Here is an 18,996-nt window from a genome sequence, read left to right as displayed (position 1 = left end):
CAGCTACCTGCCTTGGCTACATAACCCTTAGTGCCTTTGCCTAACAAAAATATATCAATCTCAGTTTTTAAATTTTCAATTGATCCCCAGCCTCAACAGCTTTTTGGTGGGAGAGTTCCAGATTTCCACTACCCTTTGTGTGAGGAAGTACTTTCTGGCATCCCCGCTGATCTGCATAGATCTAATTTTACAGCTATGCCCCCTTGATCTTGACTCCCCCAGAAGACGAAAAAAATTATCTCTGTCTGTACTATGAACCCCTGTGATCATCTTGAACACCTCAATTGGACAACCCGTTAATCCTCTATGTCTAAGGGAATACAAGTCTAATCTGTGTAATCTGTCCTCATAATTAAATTATTTTAGCCTGGTATAATTCTGGTGAATCTGCTTTGCACCCATTTCAAGGCCAATATATCCTTCGTGAGGTGCAGTGCCCAGAACAGAGCAGAGTACTCTAAATGGATTCTATTCAGAAGTCTGCACAGCTGCAACATAACGTTCACCCCTTTGTGTTCCATTAGCCTTTTTCAAGATTTTTTGTACCTGTGAACTAGATTTTCGTGATTTGGGCCCCCAAATATTTCTGCTCATTTACAGTTCCGAGCTTTTCACCGTTTAGAGAGAAAAAAAACTCTGAACGACCTTCCTTTGGTCCAAAGCGGCTGGCCTCACACTTTCCCACATTGAATTCCATCTGCCACAGTTTTGCAAGGTAATGAACTGAAACCCTTCGGAATGTGAATACAATGTTCCGTTTCCAAAATGAAGGGAGTGACATTCATTATGGAAACAGTCAAGTGACACACACTGCAGAAATGTCCGTGTCAGACTGAAGCGGCTCTCCTCCAACCTTCGGACCTTGTCTGACAAGGAGAATTCTGATTTCCGTGAAACCAATCACAGGTTAAATGGTGGAATATCGGCCGTGCTCAGCTGGCCATCCAAACCGTGCAATTTCAAAGCAGCCAAAACACACATTCGAAACCAGAAAAAGCATGACAATGAGTCTTAAGGTAAAAGTTGCCCTAATGTCCGTGGGTGGGCTCGAGCTGCCAATCTTTTAATTAATTGTCAAACGCGCAAACCAATTGCGCCACAGAGACACAGGTCGGTTGCTACTGAACCATTATTTCAACCAGCTAAAAATTCAGGTTGCAGCGATCAATATAACATCTCTCTACTATCAGTGTAATTTTCCAAAATAAAGGGTGTGAAGCTTGCCTGAGTGAAAATCTGTGCTCTATTATTTCTGAACATGAAACTCACCTTGTCATGAAGGACCTGTCTGTTGGAAGACTCAGTCTCCTCGTGGTTGGGAGGATTGATTTCTCGAGCTGTGATTCGCCATTCTCTGGTCCAGTAACATTCAGGTTTGCGGAAAATGAGATGAGATGAAATGAGCAGGTCCAACGAGCAGGTCTGTGAAACGACACGGTGTCAACAAAGTTGTCTCCTGCACTTACAGCGGACGGCAGTTTTCACCATTAAACCAGTAACTGTGATATTAAGAAAACTGTGGCCGAGACATACTCGATTTCAGCGCAGTGACACTGGGTCAGAGTAAAGTTCAGTTCATGCGATTGCCGAGTGGCGAGAGGGTGGATTTGGAACTCCTGTGCGGCTGCACTGCGAGTTGTCCAGATCTGCTTGGAGCGATATTCCCTTCAATTCATCACTGACAGGGACAGTTTGATTCTAAGTTTGTTCTCTCTGGTGCTTGGTGAGATTTCAAAAGTTGAAAGCGACTCATACCGACCCCAAACTCGTCACTTCCACTCTGACAGATACAAGGCGGTCACACTCTTCACTTCAGTGAGATGAAAACCGAGAGCGATTTCACGGTCGAATGCAAAGGCGAACAAACCTCACGAAAAGAAAGTGCAGGTCATTGAGGTGACTTTAAAGTCCTGATTGTTCACACTGAACTTCTTACCAAAGCGTTTGAGATTCTGGTGGAGCAATTTGGGGACTTCGTTTCCCTCTTCGCAAAAGTTTGATCCTCGGTCAAGATCAAAAGTCAAGAGCAGAATGAGGTGCCTTCCTGAAATTTGAGAACTCGGGAAGCAGACTTTACAGCAAGGTCCTTCTATTTGTGAAAAAGCAGATAAAACATTCATTCCCGAACGATCCAGAATCCTATCAGTTCTAAATCAACGGTGACCCCGGGGTTTGAACACGCAGCCTTCTTCTGGCGCAATAATCAATACAGATCGAAGCAGGAAGGTGAAAAGTGGGAATTGATAGATTAAGTGAGTGGGCAAAACTGTGGCAAATAGAGTTCAATGTCGGAGCGAGCGAGGTCATCCACTTCAAATCTAAGAAAGATAAATCAGAGTATTTTCTAAATGGTGAGAAACTAGGAACAGTGGTGAATCAGAGAGATTTAAGGGTCCAAGTACAGAAACCGCGACCAACCAACAGACAGATACAAAAATTAATTAAACAGCCGAATGTACCCTTAGTACGGCCGGTTAACTCATTCGCTTAAAATGTACCGTAATGTCATGATCACGGATTCAATTCTTGTAATTTACTTTATTTATTTCGGGTTTTTGTAACTTTTAAAATCGAAGCTTTACGAAAAAAAACACAGACAAATTCACGGGGACAGTCCTTTGAATTACATCCATTGTAACTTTACCCCTTGGCCGGAGAAACACGTCTTTCTTTTTATTTATCTTTGTCCGGTTTGCAGAAAACGCTTAACTCGCGGCCTGTTCCCATTAATGATCATCAGCAGCAACAGAAAGACAGAGCGGCTCTGACCGCCGCGAGATGTGGAAAAGGCATCAGTTCAGGACAAATGCATCAAATCAAATAGTCACCCGGCACCGAGAGTGAGAAAACCAAGAGAAAAAGGCAGAAGGCAACAGAGAAATAAAAGCCAAATACAGACGATAGAAATATTTCTATTCCTTGATGCCTCTGTATTCCATCACCCTCCTGTTCATTCCGAAATTCATATAAAAACATCGCACCCATAGATACACAGCGACAGTTCATATACAAACATAACTCTCATATATACACACCCACAGTTCAGAAATAAACAACGCACTCATGTATGCACTCCCGCAGATCATATATAAATATTGCACTCATACATGCACTCCCATTGTTCATATATAAACATCGCACTCATATATACACACCGAAAGTTCATATATAAACATCGCACTCATATATACACACCCACAGTTCATACATAAACATCGCACTCATATATACACACCGAAAGTTCATATATAAACATCGCACTCATATATACACACCCACAGTTCATATATAAACATCACACTCATATATACACACCCACAGTTCATATATAAACAGAACACTCATATATACACACCCACAGTTCATATGTGAACATCGCACTCATATATACACACCCACAGTTCATATAGAAAACATCGCACTCATATATACACACCCACAGTTCATATATAAACATCTCATTCATATATGCACACCCACAGTTCATATATAAACATCGCACTCATATATACACACCCACAGTTCATATATAAACATCGCACTCATATATACACACCCACAGTTCATATATAAACATCGCACTCATATATACACACCCACAGTTCATATATAAACATCGCACTCATATATACACACCCACAGTTCATATATAAACATCGCACTCATATATACACACCCACAGTCCATATATAAACATCGCACTCACATATACACACCCACAGTTCATATATAAACATCGCACTCATATACAGACACCCACAGTTCATATATAAACATCGCACTCATATATACACACCCACAGTTCATGTGTGAACAGCGAATTCATATATTGACTCCCACACTTTATAAAACAACAGCGCACTCTTACTACACACGCACTTAATATCTACCCAAAGCCCTTTTTATAGTTCTCATTAAAATCTGAACACTGAAAGTTTAACTGTTTTCCAGATACTGTCCGAACTGTTCTGTGTTTTCAGCGATAAATTTGCTGAAGTACGGCAAAGGGAGCGCGATATCGGTCCTGGTGGTGAAAGCTGCTTCGACGGAGGAGTCAGTGTCTTGGAACTGGCCGGGATTGGAACGTACTTGTGTCACACGAAGTGTCTGAAAGGCGCGGATTCACATGAAGATCATCAGCGCGGTGCCGACACCTGGTGCTGCAATGTCAGCGGCACCGAGAATGAAAAAAACAAGAGAAAAAAGCAGAAGGCATGAGAGAAATCAAAGCCAAATATAGACGCCATAAATATTTCCCATCCTTGATGCCTCTCGATTCCATCACCAATTCTTCAGTGGCTGGTATAAAATGTTACTGTAATTAAATGCGAGAATCGAAGCAAGGAAGGAGAAACTAAATAACCAAAAACTGCCGAAACTCGGGATTGAACCAAGGACCTTTAGATCTTCAGTCTAACGCTCTCCCAACTGAGCTATTTCGGCCCCTTGTCAAAAATTTACTTTATGTCATTGTCTTGGAAGAAAATATAACCCCAGGAGGCATTTCCCCTCCTGTTCATTCCGCAATTCATATAAAAAATCGCACTCATATATGCACACCCACAGTTCATATATAAACATCGCACTCATATATACACACCCACAGTTCATATAGAAAACATCGCACTCATATATACACACCCACAGTTCATATATAAACATCTCATTCATATATGCACACCCACAGTTCATATATAAACATCGCACTCACATATACACACCCACAGTTCATATATAAACATCGCACTCATATACAGACACCCACAGTTCATATATAAACATCGCACTCATATATACACACCCACAGTTCATGTGTGAACAGCGAATTCATATATTGACTCCCACACTTTATAAAACAACAGCGCACTCTTACTACACACGCACTTAATATCTACCCAAAGCCCTTTTTATAGTTCTCATTAAAATCTGAACACTGAAAGTTTAACTGTTTTCCAGATACTGTCCGAACTGTTCTGTGTTTTCAGCGATAAATTTGCTGAAGTACGGCAAAGGGAGCGCGATATCGGTCCTGGTGGTGAAAGCTGCTTCGACGGAGGAGTCAGTGTCTTGGAACTGGCCGGGATTGGAACGTTCTTGTGTCACACGAAGTGTCTGAAAGGCGCGGATTCACATGAAGATCATCAGCGCGGTGCCGACACCTGGTGCTGCAATGTCAGCGGCACCGAGAGTGAAAAAACCAAGAGAAAAAAGCAGAAGGCATGAGAGAAATCAAAGCCAAATATAGACGCCATAAATATTTCCCATCCTTGATGCCTCTCGATTCCATCACCAATTCTTCAGTGGCTGGTATAAAATGTTACTGTAATTAAATGCGAGAATCGAAGCAAGGAAGGAGAAACTAAATAACCAAAAACTGCCGAAACTCGGGATTGAACCAAGGACCTTTAGATCTTCAGTCTAACGCTCTCCCAACTGAGCTATTTCGGCCCCTTGTCAAAAATTTACTTTATGTCATTGTCTTGGAAGAAAATATAACCCCAGGAGGCATTTCCCCTCCTGTTCATTCCGCAATTCATATAAAAAATCGCACTCATATATGCACACCCACAGTTCATATATAAACATCACACTCATATACACAAACCCACAGTTCATATATAAACATCGCACAGATATAAACACACCCACAACTCATATATAAAGATGGCACTCATGTATATACACCCACAGTTCATATAAATATCACACTCATCCAAACACAACCACAGCTTATAAAACCACAATGCATTCATACATCCACACCCAGTTCATTGAAGGGAGATCGGTACCGACTGCCGATAGAGCTCTCGGATGGGACAGGCGGAAGCAACAGCAACCGATCAAACTCTGGATCTCATCCTCAACACAGACCGGTCGATCCCCCTGTGAAGTTACACCGTACTTTGATAGCAAGGACGGTAACGGGTTCTGAGAAGGCATCAGGACGTCTAATGGCTTCTGAGTGGCGATCCATTTGGGCAAGGGGATCTCAGAGAGGGGAAGGGACAGTCAGAGGGCATCAGAGATTGTAATGGGGCTCAGAGAGGGTAAGAGACAGTCAGAGGGTATCAGAGAGTATATTGAGATCTCACAGATGGGAAGGACTGCCAGAGGGTATCAGAGAGTGTAAGGACGCTCAGGGCATATCAGTGGGTGAGGGGCACTCAGCGGGTATCAGAGAGTGTAAAGGGCGCTGACAAGGTTCAAAGAGGATAATGGACGCTCTGAGAGAAGATGAGGAGCTCAGGGAGAATCAAAGAGGGTAAGTTGGGCTCAGGAGGTGTCAGATAGGCGAATGGATCCAGAGTTGGCATCCTCTAAATATTATAAACATCGCACTCATGTATACACTCCCATTGTTCATAAAAAACATCGCACTCATGTATGCACTCCCGCAGATCATATATAAATTTTGCACTCATATATACACACCCACGGTTCATATATAAACATCGCACTCATATAGACACACCCACAGTTCATATATAAACATCACACTCATATATACACTCCCATAGTTAATATATAAACATCACACTCATTTTTACACCACCACAGTTCATGTGTGAACATCGAATTCATATATAGACTCCCACACTTTATAAAACAACAGCGCACTCTTACTACACACGCACCTAATATCTACCCAAAGCCCTGTTTATAGTTCTCATTCAAATCTGAACACTGAAAGCTTAACTGCTTTCCAGATACTGTCCGTCCTGTTTTGTATTTTCAGCGTTAAATTTGCTGACGTACGGCAAAGGGAGCGCGATATCGGTCCTGGTGGTGAAAGCTGCTTCGACGGAGGAGTCGGTGTCTTGGAACTGGCCGGGATTGGAACGTTCTTGTGTCACACGAAGTGTCTGAAAGGCGCGGATTCACATGAAGATCATCAGCGCGGTGCCGACACCTGGTGCTGCAATGTTAGCGGCACCGAGAGTGAAAAAACCAAGAGAAAAAGGCAGAAGGTGTGAGAGAAATCAAAGCCAAATGTAGACGCCATTAATATTTCCCATCCTTGATGCCTCTCGATTCCATCACCAATCCTTCAGTGGCTGGTATCAAATGTTACACAAATAAATGCGAGAATCGAAGCAAGGAAGAAGAAACTAAATAGCCAAAAACTGCCGAAACTCGGGATTGAACCAAGGACCTTTAGATCTTCAGTCTAACGCTCTCCCAACTGAGCTATTTCCACCCCTTGTCAAAAGTTTACTTTATGTCATTGTCTTGGAAGAAAATATAACCCCAGGAGGCATTTCCCCTCCTGTTCATTCCGCAATTCATAAAAAAAATCGCACTCATATACACACACCCACAGTTCATATATAAACATCACACTCATATATACTCACCCACAGTTCATATATAAACATCGCACTCATATATACACACCCACAGTTCATATATAAATATCACACTCATATATACACACCCACAGTTCATATATAAACATCACACTCATATACACACCCACAGTTCATATATAAACATCACACTCATATACACACACCCACAGTTCATATATAAACATCGCACTCATATATACACACCCACAGTTCATATATAAACATCACACTCATATACACACCCACAGTTCATATATAAACATCACACTCATATACACACACCCACAGTTCATATATAAACATCACACTCATATATACACACCCACAGTTCATATATAAACATCGCACTCATATATACACACCCACAGCTCATATAAAAAGATCGCACTCATATATCCACACCCACAGTTCATATAAATATCACACTCATCGATGCACTCCCACAGTTTATAAAACCACAACGCATTCATACATCCACACCCAGTTTATTGGAGGGAGATCGGTACCGACTGCCGATAGAGCTCTCGGATGCGACAGGCGGAAGCAACAGCAACCGAACAAACTCTGGATCTCATCCTTAACACAGACCGGTAGATCCACCTGTGAAGTTACACCGTACTTTGATAGCAAGGACGGTAACGGGTTCTGAGAAGGCACCAGGACGTCTAATGGCTTCGGTGTGGCGATCCATTTGGGCAAGGGGATCTCAGAGAGGGGAAGGGAGAGTCAGAGGGCATCAGAGAGTGTAATGGGGCTCGGAGAGGGTAAGGGACAGTCAGAGGGCATCAGAGAGTGTAATGGGGCTCAGAGAGGGTAAGGGACAGTCAGAGGGCATCAGAGAGTGTAATGGGGCTCAGAGAGGGTAAGGGACAGTCAGAGGGCATCAGAGAGTGTAATGGGGCTCAGAGATGGTAAGGGACAGTCAGAGGGTATCAGAGAGTATATTGAGATCTCACAGAGGGGAAGGACTGACAGAGGGTATCGGAGAGTGTAAGGACGCTCAGGGCGTTTCAGTGGGTGAGTGGCACTCAGCGGGTATCAGAGAGTGTAAAGGGCGCTGACAAGGTTCAAATAGGATAATGGACTCTCTGAGGGTATCAGAGAAGATGAGAAGCTCAGGGAGAATCAAAGAGGGTAAGGTGGGCTCAGAAGGTATCAGATAGGCGAATGGATCCAGAGATGGCATCCTCTTAATATTATAAACATCGCACTCATGCATACACTCCCATTGTTCATATATAAACATCGCACCTATGTATGCACTCCGGCAGATCATATATAAATATTGCACTCATATATGAACTCCGATTGTTAATATATAAACATCACGCTCATATATACACACCCACAGTTCATATATAAACATCGCACTCATATATACACACCCACAGTTCATATATAAACATCACGCTCATATATACACACCCACAGTTCATATATAAACATCGCACTCATATATACATACCCACAGTTCATATATAAACATCGCACTCATATATACATACCCACAGTTCATATACAAACATCGCACTCATATATACACACCCACAGTTCATATGTGAACATCGCACTCATATATACACACCCACAGTTCATGTGTGAACATCGAATTCATATATAGACTCCCACACTTTATAAAACAACAGCGCACTCTTACTACACACGCACTTAATATCTACCCAAAGCCCTGTTTATAGTTCTCATTCAAATCTGAACACTGAAAGTTTAACTGCTTTCCAGATACTGTCCGTCCTGTTATTTATTTTCAGCTTTAAATTTGCTGAAGTACGGCAAAGGGAGCGCGATATCGGTTCTGGTGGTGAAAGCTGCTTCGACGGAGGAGTCAGTGTCTCGGAACAGGCCGGGATTGGAACGTACTTGTGTCACACGAAGTGTCTGAAAGGCGCGGATTCACATGAAGATCATCAGCGCGGTGCCGACACCTGGTGCTGCAATGTTAGCGGCAGCGAGAGTGAAAAAACCAAGAGAAAAAGGCAGAAGGTATGAGAGAAATCAAAGCCAAATATAGACGCCATAAATATTTCCCATCATTGATGCCACTCGATTACATCCCCAATCCTTCAGTGGCTGGTATCAAATGTTACTGTAAATAAATGCGAGAATCGAAGCAAGGAAGAAGAAACTAAATAACCAAAAACAGCCGAAACTCGGGATTGAACGAAGGACCTTTCGATCTTCAGTCTAATGCTCTCCCAACTGAGCTATTTCGGCCCCTGTACAGCAGTTTACTTTATGTCATTGTCTTGGAAGAAAATATAACCCCAGGAGGCTTTTCCCCTCCTGTTAATTCCGCAATTCATATAAAAAATCTCACTCATATATACACACCCACAGCTCATATATAAAGATCGCACTCATATATACACACCCACAGTTCATATATAAAGATCGCACTCATATATACACACCCACAGTTCATATAAATATCACACTCATCGATACACACCCACAGTTTATAAAACCACAACGCATTCATACATCCACATCCAGTTCATTGAAGGGAGATCGGTACCGACTGCCGATAGAGCTCTCGGATGGGACAGGCGGAAGCAACAGCAACCGAACAAACTCTGGATCTCATCCTTAACACAGACCGGTAGATCCACCTGTGAAGTTACACCGTACTTTGATAGCAAGGACGGTAACGGGTTTTGAGACGGCATCAGGACGTCTAATGTCTTCTTAGTGACGATCCATTTGGGCAAGGGGATCGCAGAGAGGGGAAGGGACAGCCAGAGGGCATCAGAGAGAGTAATGGGGGTCAGAGAGGGTAAGGGACAGTCAGAGGGTATCAGAGAGTATATTGAGATCTCACAGAGCTGAAGGACTGCCAGAGGGTTTCAAAGAGTGTAAGTACGCTCAGTGCGTATCAGTGGGTGAGGGGCACTCAGCGGGTATCAGAGAGTGTAAAGGACAAATTTCAAAGAGGATAATGGACTCTCTGAGCGTATCAGAGAAGATATGGAACTCAGGGAGAATCAAAGAGGGTAAGGTGGGCTCAGGAGCTATCAGATCGGCGAATGGATCCAGAGTTGGAATCCTCTTAATATTATAAACATCGCACTCATGTATACACACCCACAGTTCATATAAAAACATCACACTCATATATACACACCCACAGTTCATATACAAACATCGCACTCATATATACACACCCACAGTTCATATATAAAGATTGCACTCATATATACACACCCACAGTTCATATAAAAACATCGCGCTCATATATACACACCCACAGTTCATATATAAAGATCGCACTCATATATACACACCCACAGTTCATATATAAAGATCGCACTCATATATACACACCCACAGTTCATATATAAAGATCGCACTCATATATACACACCCACAGTTCATATAAAAACATCGCACTAATATATACACACCCACAGTTCATATATAAAGATCGCACTCATATATACACACCCACAGTTCATATAAAAACATCGCACTCATATATACACACCCACAGTTCATATAAAAACATCACACTCATATATACACACCCACAGTTCATATTTGAATATCACACTCATATGTACAAATCCACAGTTCATACAAATATCATACTCATAGATACACTCACACTTTTTATAAAACAACAACGCATTCATATATCCACACCCAGTATATTGGAGAGAGATCGGTACCGACTGCCGATAGAGCTCTCGGATGGGACAGGCGGAATCAACAGCAACCGAACAAACTCTGGATCTCATCCTTAACACAGACCGGTGGATCCACCTGTGAATTTACACCATACTTTGATAGCAGGGACCGTAACGTGTTCTGAGAAGGCATCAGGACGTCTAATGGCTTCTGAGTGGCGATCGATTTTGGCAATGGGATCTCAGAGAGGGGAAGGGACAGTCAGAGGGCATCAGAGAGTGCAGTGGGGCTCAGAGAGGGTGAGGGACGGTCAGAGGATATCAGAGAGTATATTGAGATCTCACAGAGGGGAAGGACTGCCAGAGGGTATCAGAGAGTGTAAGGACGCTCAGGGCGTTTCAGTGGGTGAGGGGCACTCAGCGGGTATCAGAGAGTGTAAAGGGCGCTGACAAGGTTCAAATAGGATAATGGACTCTCTGAGGATATCAGAGAAGATGAGGAGCTCAGGGAGAATCAAAGAGGGTAAGGTGGGCTCAGGAGGTATCAGATAGGCCAATGGATCCAGAGTTGGCATCCTCTAAATATTATAAACATCGCACTCATATATACACTCCCACAGTTCATATATAAACATCGCACTCATATATACACACCCACAGTTCATATATAAACATCACACTCATATATACACACCCAGAGTTCATATATAAACATCACACTCATATATGCACACTCACAGTTCATATATAAACATCGCACTCATTTCACACTCCCAGTGTTCTTTTATAAACATCACACTCATATATACACACCCAAAGTTCATATATAAATATCGCACTCAGATATACACACCCACAGATCATGTATAAATATCACACTCATATATACACCCCCACAGTTCATTTGTGATCATCGCACTCATATATGGACTCCCACACTTTATAAAACAACAGCGCACTCTTATTGTCACCTACTTAATATCTACTCAAAGTCATGTTTCTCGTCCTTACCAAAGACTGAACACTGAAAGTTTAACTGTTTTACAGATACTGTCCGTCCTGTTTTGTATTTTCAGCATTAAATTTGCTGAAGTCTGGCAAAGGGGGCACGACATTGGTCGTGGTGGTGAATGCTGCTTCTGACGGATGTCTCGGTGCCCAGGAGCTGGCGGGGAATGGAAAGCTCTCGTATCAAACGAAGTGTCTGATATGCCCGTATACACATGGAGGTGATCAGTGCGGTGCCTGCACCTCGTGCTGCAATGTTAGTGTGTCTGAGATCAGCTTGAAAGGCGGCTTGTTACAAACACGTTGTGGTCACAGTTTCTGTTTGCACATAACTGAACCTCAGTCTTTCAAAATGAAATGTTTTCTTTGCTGCTTCACAATAAACAATATCTTATTGTAAAATTTCGCTCATTGGTTCCTCAGTGTCAGAGGGACAGTTGTCTAAAACCCCTCATTTATTTCATTGTTCATTCAGAATTAGCCCACGGATTGACACAGAGAGATAAACACAGCGAGAGACACAGAGTATCGGTAAACACAGCGAGAGACACAGAGTATCGGTAAACACAGCGAGAGACACAGCGTATCGATAAACACAGCGAGAGACACAGAGTATCGGTAAACACAGCGAGAGACACAGCGTATCGATAAACACAGCGAAATGGACAAGAGAAATAGAAAAATACAAACTGCCTCAAACGCTAACAGACAGTGATAGGTCGATATCAGGAAGATGAGGTGGGGTCGTTGCAGCTTAATGAAGTCTCCTTAATTTGCAAAAGCTGGGCAAATTGCCTTTTTTGTCACACGAGGTCCTAGATTCGATTGCCAGCGGCGTCTTTTTGTTCTATCTGATATTTACCTAATTTGTGAATTAAACAACAGAGTAACGCAGAGCGGTATTTGTATTAATTCCGGAGCCAACAAGGAAAGGACTGCTGAATTGTTCGTTCTTTGTACAGACGGAGCTCTCATTGAAGCAGCAAGCATTTGAGCTTGACAAATCATAGAATCGTTCGAGGAGGGAAGGAGGCCATTCGGGCCATCGAGTCTGTGCCGTCTCTTTGTAAGAGCTTGGGACTTGGTGAGAGTTAGGATACGGGCAGAAGAGTTTTGGATGAGCTCAGTTTTATGGAGGGTGCAAGATGGGAGGCGAGCCACGAAACCATTAGAATAGTCCAGTAATAAGCTTGTCAGCAAAATTGAAGCCAATGGAACAAATAGGGGCAGTGGCAGCAATTTTTTTCCCTTCTACTATTTATCCAATTCCCTTTTGAGAGTCACGATTGAATCTGTTTCCACCACCCTTTCAGGCAGCGCATTCCAGATCAGAACATCTCGCTGCTTATTTTTTTTCCTCGTGTCGCCTTTGATTCTTTTGCCAATCCCCTTATATCTGTGTCCTCTGGTTCCCGATCCTTCCGCCAATGGGAACAGTTTCTCTCAATTTACATTATCTAAACCCGTCATGATTTTGAACACTTCCAATCAAATCTCCTCTCAACTTTTTCTGTTCGAAGGAGAAAAATCCGAGCTTCTCCAGTATATCCACGTAACTGAAGTCCCTCATCCCTGAACCATTTCTACACCCTATTTTCTGCATCTGTTCTACCCCCTCTCTAAGGCCTTCATATCCTTCCTAAACTGTGGTGCCCAGAACTGGACACAATGCTCCAGTTGTGGCCGAACCAGTGTTTTATATCGGTTTAACATAACTTCCTTGCTTTTGTACTCTATGCTTCTATTTATAAAGCCCCGGATCCCGTATACTTTTTAACCGCTTTCTCAATCTGACCTGCCACCTTCAAAGATTTATGCACAAATACCACCAGGTCTCTCTGTTCCTGCACCCCCTTTAGAATTGTACCATTTAGTTCATTTTGCCTCTCCTCGTTCTTCATTCCAAAATGTATCATTTCGCACTTCTCTGCATTAAATTTCATCTGCTTTGTGTCCGTCCATTCCACCAGACTGTCGATGTCATCTAGGAGTCTATTACTATCCTCCTTACTGTTTACTGCGCTTCTAAGTTTTGTGTTATCTGCAAACTTTGAAATTGTGCCCTGTACACCCAAGTCCAATTCATTAATATATATCAAAAAAGCAGCCATCCTAGTACCGACCCCTGGGGAACACCACTGTCTACCTCCCTGCAGTACAAAAAACAACCGTTTCCCACGACACTCTGTTTCCCGTCAGTTAGCCAATTCGCATCCATGCTGCCACTGCCCCTATTTGTTCCACACCACATCCCTTAAATATTGTTAACTGTTTCTACATAAAACTGGAGAGGATGTAAATCGAAAGTCACTGAAAAAAAGCTCATTAATGTATCAAACTTAATTTTGATATTGTTGCACAAACACTGAACATCCCATCAGTAAAACAATGTCCCGATCTAAAATCAATCGGCAGGACCCTGAGTCACAGCGAAAATGCTGTGATTTCAACCTGGTTCAAAACATGCAGCTCACTGATTTGGAGTCAGACGCGACTGTTCTTGCACCAGGACCATTGCAAGCGGCTGAAGCAGGATCCATTGGAGGCCGATCGGTGCAGACTGCCGCCGCGGCTCTCGGAATGTGAGAAGCGGAAGCAGGAGCAGCCTGAACGCCTCCACAGCATTGTATAACTGACTCTGTGGCGCAATGGATAGCGTGTTGGACTTCTACATAATAATTGCAGGAGATATTCAAAGGTTGTGGGTTCGAGTCCCACCAGAGTTGAATTTTAGTTTCGGGAGCTGGGAAGTGCAATTTTGCAGCAAAACCGCAACAGGATCATTCATGTCTGTCAAGGGCGCGAAACTGCCCCCAACACTTCATCTTACCCGAATTCATGATTCTTAATCCCAATCTGAGCTGGATTGGCGGAACACTCTCAAGGAGGAGGCTCATCCTCTGCTCAGACCGAAAGTCAATCTGCTGGACTTCCGGCTCTGTCAGACTGTATGTTCCTTCAGACAGGTTTCTAACTGGACACATGCATCCGGCTGCCGTGCGAGCATTGGTGCTTGAGGGGTAGAATTCTTGTTTGCAGTAATTCTATTCCTGTAAAACTACTGCTGCAGTGCAGGATGGAAAGCATCCTGGCTGAGCGGTCGAAGGCGCTGGTTTAAAGCTCCAGTTAAATCCCACGATTTGTAGATGGATCAAAATCATAGTTTGCTTCTCCAAAACCGCAGCCTCCCTCCTCTGCACAAGTAATACTAAACATTGCAACAGAGAAGTCCGGAGGAACCACATGGCAATTCAAATAAGTAGATGCATTTTAGAACACACCAATTGTACCTTCAACTCCGGTCGAAATGTTCATAAGCAAAATGATTGTTTGACTTAGCTGAGACTCGAATTAACAATCTCGCCATTTCCCGATCATTTACTGTCATGTAAGGACCGCGCACTGACTGATTGCGCCGCTCGAGTCCGGTCACTCTGATCACCTGTCCCACTCTGCTGGAAAGAATCTTCAGTGTTTGAGGCCCTTACCTGTGGAAACGTGTCCTGTCCCTGTGATGAAACTAATATCTGCATTTCCACTTTCAGCTTCTTTCACATCCTCTGCTCCATTGCACCACAATCGGGTTTTCTGTGAACAGGTCAAAATTAACATTACCAAAAATTCTATCAGTAGTAGGATTTGAACCCAGCGCTGACACAGCGATTGGGATTTATTGTCTGAAAGCAGTGAGCTTCCTTCGCACAACGCCTTGCCATTCTTTCACTTTTTGTTTTATGCCCAAATCAATAAATTGGAGCTAATTGACCGCATTTACCTCGTGCTGGGGTTGTTCTCCTTCGAGCAGAGAAGGTTCAGAGGAGATTTGAGAGAAGCGCTCAAAGGCATGAAGGGTTTCGATAAAGTTAAAAAAGAGAAACTGTTCCCATTGGCGGAAGTGTCGAGAACCAGAGGACACAGATTTGAGGTGATTGGCAAATGAACGAAAGGCGACATGAGGAAAATCTTTTTTACGTAGCGAATGGTTCTGATCTGGAATGCGCTGCCTGAAAGGGTGGTGGAAGCAGATTCAATCGTGGCTTTCAAAAAGGAATTTGATAAATACCTGAAGGGGAAAATGCAGGGCCACGGGGAAAGGGACGAATGGGATTGCTCTTACAAAAGGCAGGTATGGAATTGATGGGTTCAATTACCTCCTTCTGTGGTGTGTTCATTCTCTGATAAATATAATTTTACATACATTGAACAGACCATCCCAAAAAGACTGCCCCGCCAGAAAACAAAGCGACACTGAAACGTTGCGAAAATGTGATGATCCAGCCGTGACTCGAACACGCATCCTTCTGATCTGGAGTCAGACGCGCTACAGTTGCGCCACGAGGTCCACAGCAAGTTCATGTAGCCGGATCCATAGGAAGGAGATCGATACCGACCGCCACAGTGACTCGAAGAGGCGGAAGCAGCAGCAGCAACAGCGCAGGAGCCCCGCTCTCCAATCCAGCCGTTACCTGCGGAGAGCTGCCAGTCCCGGCCAGAGCTCTGTCTGGGAGCCGCCTGCTATTCTTTCTTTACAGAACGGGACCGATCCAGTTTCAGCTCACACACAAGCTCAGGAATCCCACTCCTGACAGATTCACTTAGAAAAACCTTGTTTAGATTCAGTGAATTGGGATTTAATTCAATCCCCATCCGGCCTCCGCTCTGTCAGTTCAGGATTTCATTTAAACCGACACTTGGAGCTCTGTTTTTCAGGGTGCCGGCTGTTTAAGCATTTCTCAGTCCCACTACAAACATTATTTGCTGCTAACTACTGCTTAATACAAAGTGCCCAGGAACTAGGGAATTTCTCCCGGGTACTGAGTTCGAGTTAAGGAACAATAGAGGTGCGATCACACTACTGGGTGTATTCTATTGGCCACCAACTAGTGGGAAGGAAAAGAGGAGCACATTTGAATGGGAAATTACAGAGAGGTGCAAAAGCCATAGAGTATTAATAACCGGGGATTTCAAATATCCTCATGGAGACAGAGATAACAATAATACAAGGCACAACGAAGGGGAAGAATTTTTGAAATGTGTTCAGGATAACATTCTCGACCAGTACGTTTCTGGCCCACTGAGGAAGGAGGCATTGCTGGACTTGGTTCAAAGGAATGAGGCGGGCCAAGTGGAGCAAGTGTTTGTGGGGGAGCATTGAGGGTGCAGCGATCAGTTTCATAAGGATTAGAATAGCTATGGGAATGGACTCTCTCCACTCTAAAGTAAAAATACTCAATTGGAGGAGGGTCAATTTCAATGGGATGAGAACAGGTCTGGCCCCGGTAAATTGGAATCAAAGATTGTCAGGCAAAACTAAAATTGGACAGTGGGCGGCTTTTAAAAAGATGATTCGGGTAGAGAGAAGGTACATTCCAAAGAGGTAGAAAGGTAGGGCAACTAAAGTTAGAGCTCCCTGGGCAATAAGAGAGATAGAGAGTAAGATGAAGCGGGAAAAAGTGTCTTATGACAGGTGTCAGGTTGATAAAACAAGTGCCAGCCAGAGAGAATGTAGAAAGTTCAGAGGGGAAGTGAAAAAGGAAATAAGAGGGACAAAGAGAGAGCATAAGAATAGCGGAAAACATAACAGGGAATCAGAAAGTCTTCTACAGACATGTTAACAGTAAACGAGTAGTAAGAGGAGGGATGGGGACGATTAGGGACCATAAAGGAGATCTACTCATAGAACCAGTGGGCATGGCAGAGGTACTAAATGAATACTGTGCATTGTTCTTTACCAAGGAAGAAGATGCTGCCAGATTCTCCATGAAGGAAGATATACTTAAGATACTGGATGGGCTAAAAATGAGAAAGAAGAGGTACTGGAAAGCCTTGCTGTACTTAAAATAGATAAGTCATCTAGTCCAGATGGGATGCACCCGAGGATGCTGAGGGAATAAAAGGGGGAAATTGCAGAGGTACTGGCCATAATCTTCCAAACATCCTGAGATATGGGGATGATGCCAGAGGACTAGAGAATTGCAAATGTTACAACCTTGTTCAAAAAAGGGTGTCAAGTTAAACCCATCAACTATAGGCCAGTCAATTTAACCTCGGTGATGGGGAAAGTTTGGGAAATGATAACCCGGGACAGAATTAACAGTCACTTGGACGAGTGTGGATTGATTAGGGAATGCCAGCACGGATTTGTTGAAGGCAAATCGTGTTTAACCAACTTGATAGAGTTGTTTGATGAGGTAACAGAGAGGGTAGATGAGGTCAATGCAGTTGACGTGGTGTATATGGACTTTCAAAAAGCGTTTGATGAAGTGCCACGTGGTAGGCTTGCTGTCAAGATTGCAGCCCATGGAATAAAGGGGGCAATAGCAACATGGATGCAGCACTGGCAAAATGACAGGAAACAGAGAGTTGTGGTGAATGGTTGTTTTTCGGACTGGAGGGAGGTGGACAATGGTGTTCCATAGGGGTCGGTGCTGGGACCACTGCTTTTCTTGATATATATTAATGACTTGGACTTGGGAGTAAAGGGTACAATATCAAAATTTGCAGATGACACAAAACTTGGAAGGGTAGAGAACAGTAAGGTGGATAGATTTGAAGAGGATATGGACACGCCGGTGGCATGGACGGACACGTGGCAGATGAAGTTTAACACTGAAAAATGCGAGGTGATGCATTTCGGTGGAAAAAACGAGGAGAGGCAATATAAACTAGAGGGCACAATTCTAAAAGGGTTAGAGGAACAGAGCGATCTGGGGGTATATGTGCACAAATCGTTGAAAGTAGCAGGGCAGGTTGAGAAAGAGGTTTATAAAGCAGACGGGGTCCTGGGCTTTATAAGGAGGGGCATAGAGTATAAAAACAAGGAAGTCATGATGAACCTTTATAAAATACTATTTCGGCCACAAATGAAGTATTGTGTCCAGTTCTGGGCAGTGCACTTTTGGAAGGATATGAAGGCCTTGAGAGGGTGCAGAGGAGATTTACCAGAATGATTCCAGGGATGAGGTACTTAAATTACATGGATAGACTGAAGAAGCTGG

The 18,996-nt window shown here is 43.4% G+C and overlaps 5 non-coding genes across 5 annotated transcripts; 1 reads left to right on the top strand and 4 right to left on the bottom strand.

Moving 5' to 3' along the window:
- Positions 1-4,370: 4,370 nt before the first annotated feature.
- Positions 4,371-4,443, bottom strand: trnaf-gaa (transfer RNA phenylalanine (anticodon GAA)). The gene has a single exon. It is a non-coding gene; the product is annotated as a tRNA-Phe (tRNA).
- Positions 4,444-5,375: 932 nt separating this feature from the next.
- On the bottom strand, positions 5,376-5,448 carry trnaf-gaa (transfer RNA phenylalanine (anticodon GAA)). The gene has a single exon. It is a non-coding gene; the product is annotated as a tRNA-Phe (tRNA).
- Positions 5,449-7,125: 1,677 nt separating this feature from the next.
- Positions 7,126-7,198, bottom strand: trnaf-gaa (transfer RNA phenylalanine (anticodon GAA)). The gene has a single exon. It is a non-coding gene; the product is annotated as a tRNA-Phe (tRNA).
- Positions 7,199-9,508: 2,310 nt separating this feature from the next.
- Positions 9,509-9,581, bottom strand: trnaf-gaa (transfer RNA phenylalanine (anticodon GAA)). The gene has a single exon. It is a non-coding gene; the product is annotated as a tRNA-Phe (tRNA).
- A 5,051-nt stretch (positions 9,582-14,632) lies between these two features.
- On the top strand, positions 14,633-14,724 carry trnar-ucu (transfer RNA arginine (anticodon UCU)). The gene is given in 2 exon segments: positions 14,633-14,669; positions 14,689-14,724. It is a non-coding gene; the product is annotated as a tRNA-Arg (tRNA).
- The last annotated feature ends 4,272 nt before the right edge of the window (positions 14,725-18,996 follow it).

This window comes from Heptranchias perlo, chromosome 20 (genome assembly GCF_035084215.1).
Source record: "Heptranchias perlo isolate sHepPer1 chromosome 20, sHepPer1.hap1, whole genome shotgun sequence".
NCBI classification, from domain to species: Eukaryota; Metazoa; Chordata; class Chondrichthyes; order Hexanchiformes; family Hexanchidae; genus Heptranchias; species Heptranchias perlo.
This window is presented reverse-complemented; position numbering and strand designations above follow the sequence as displayed.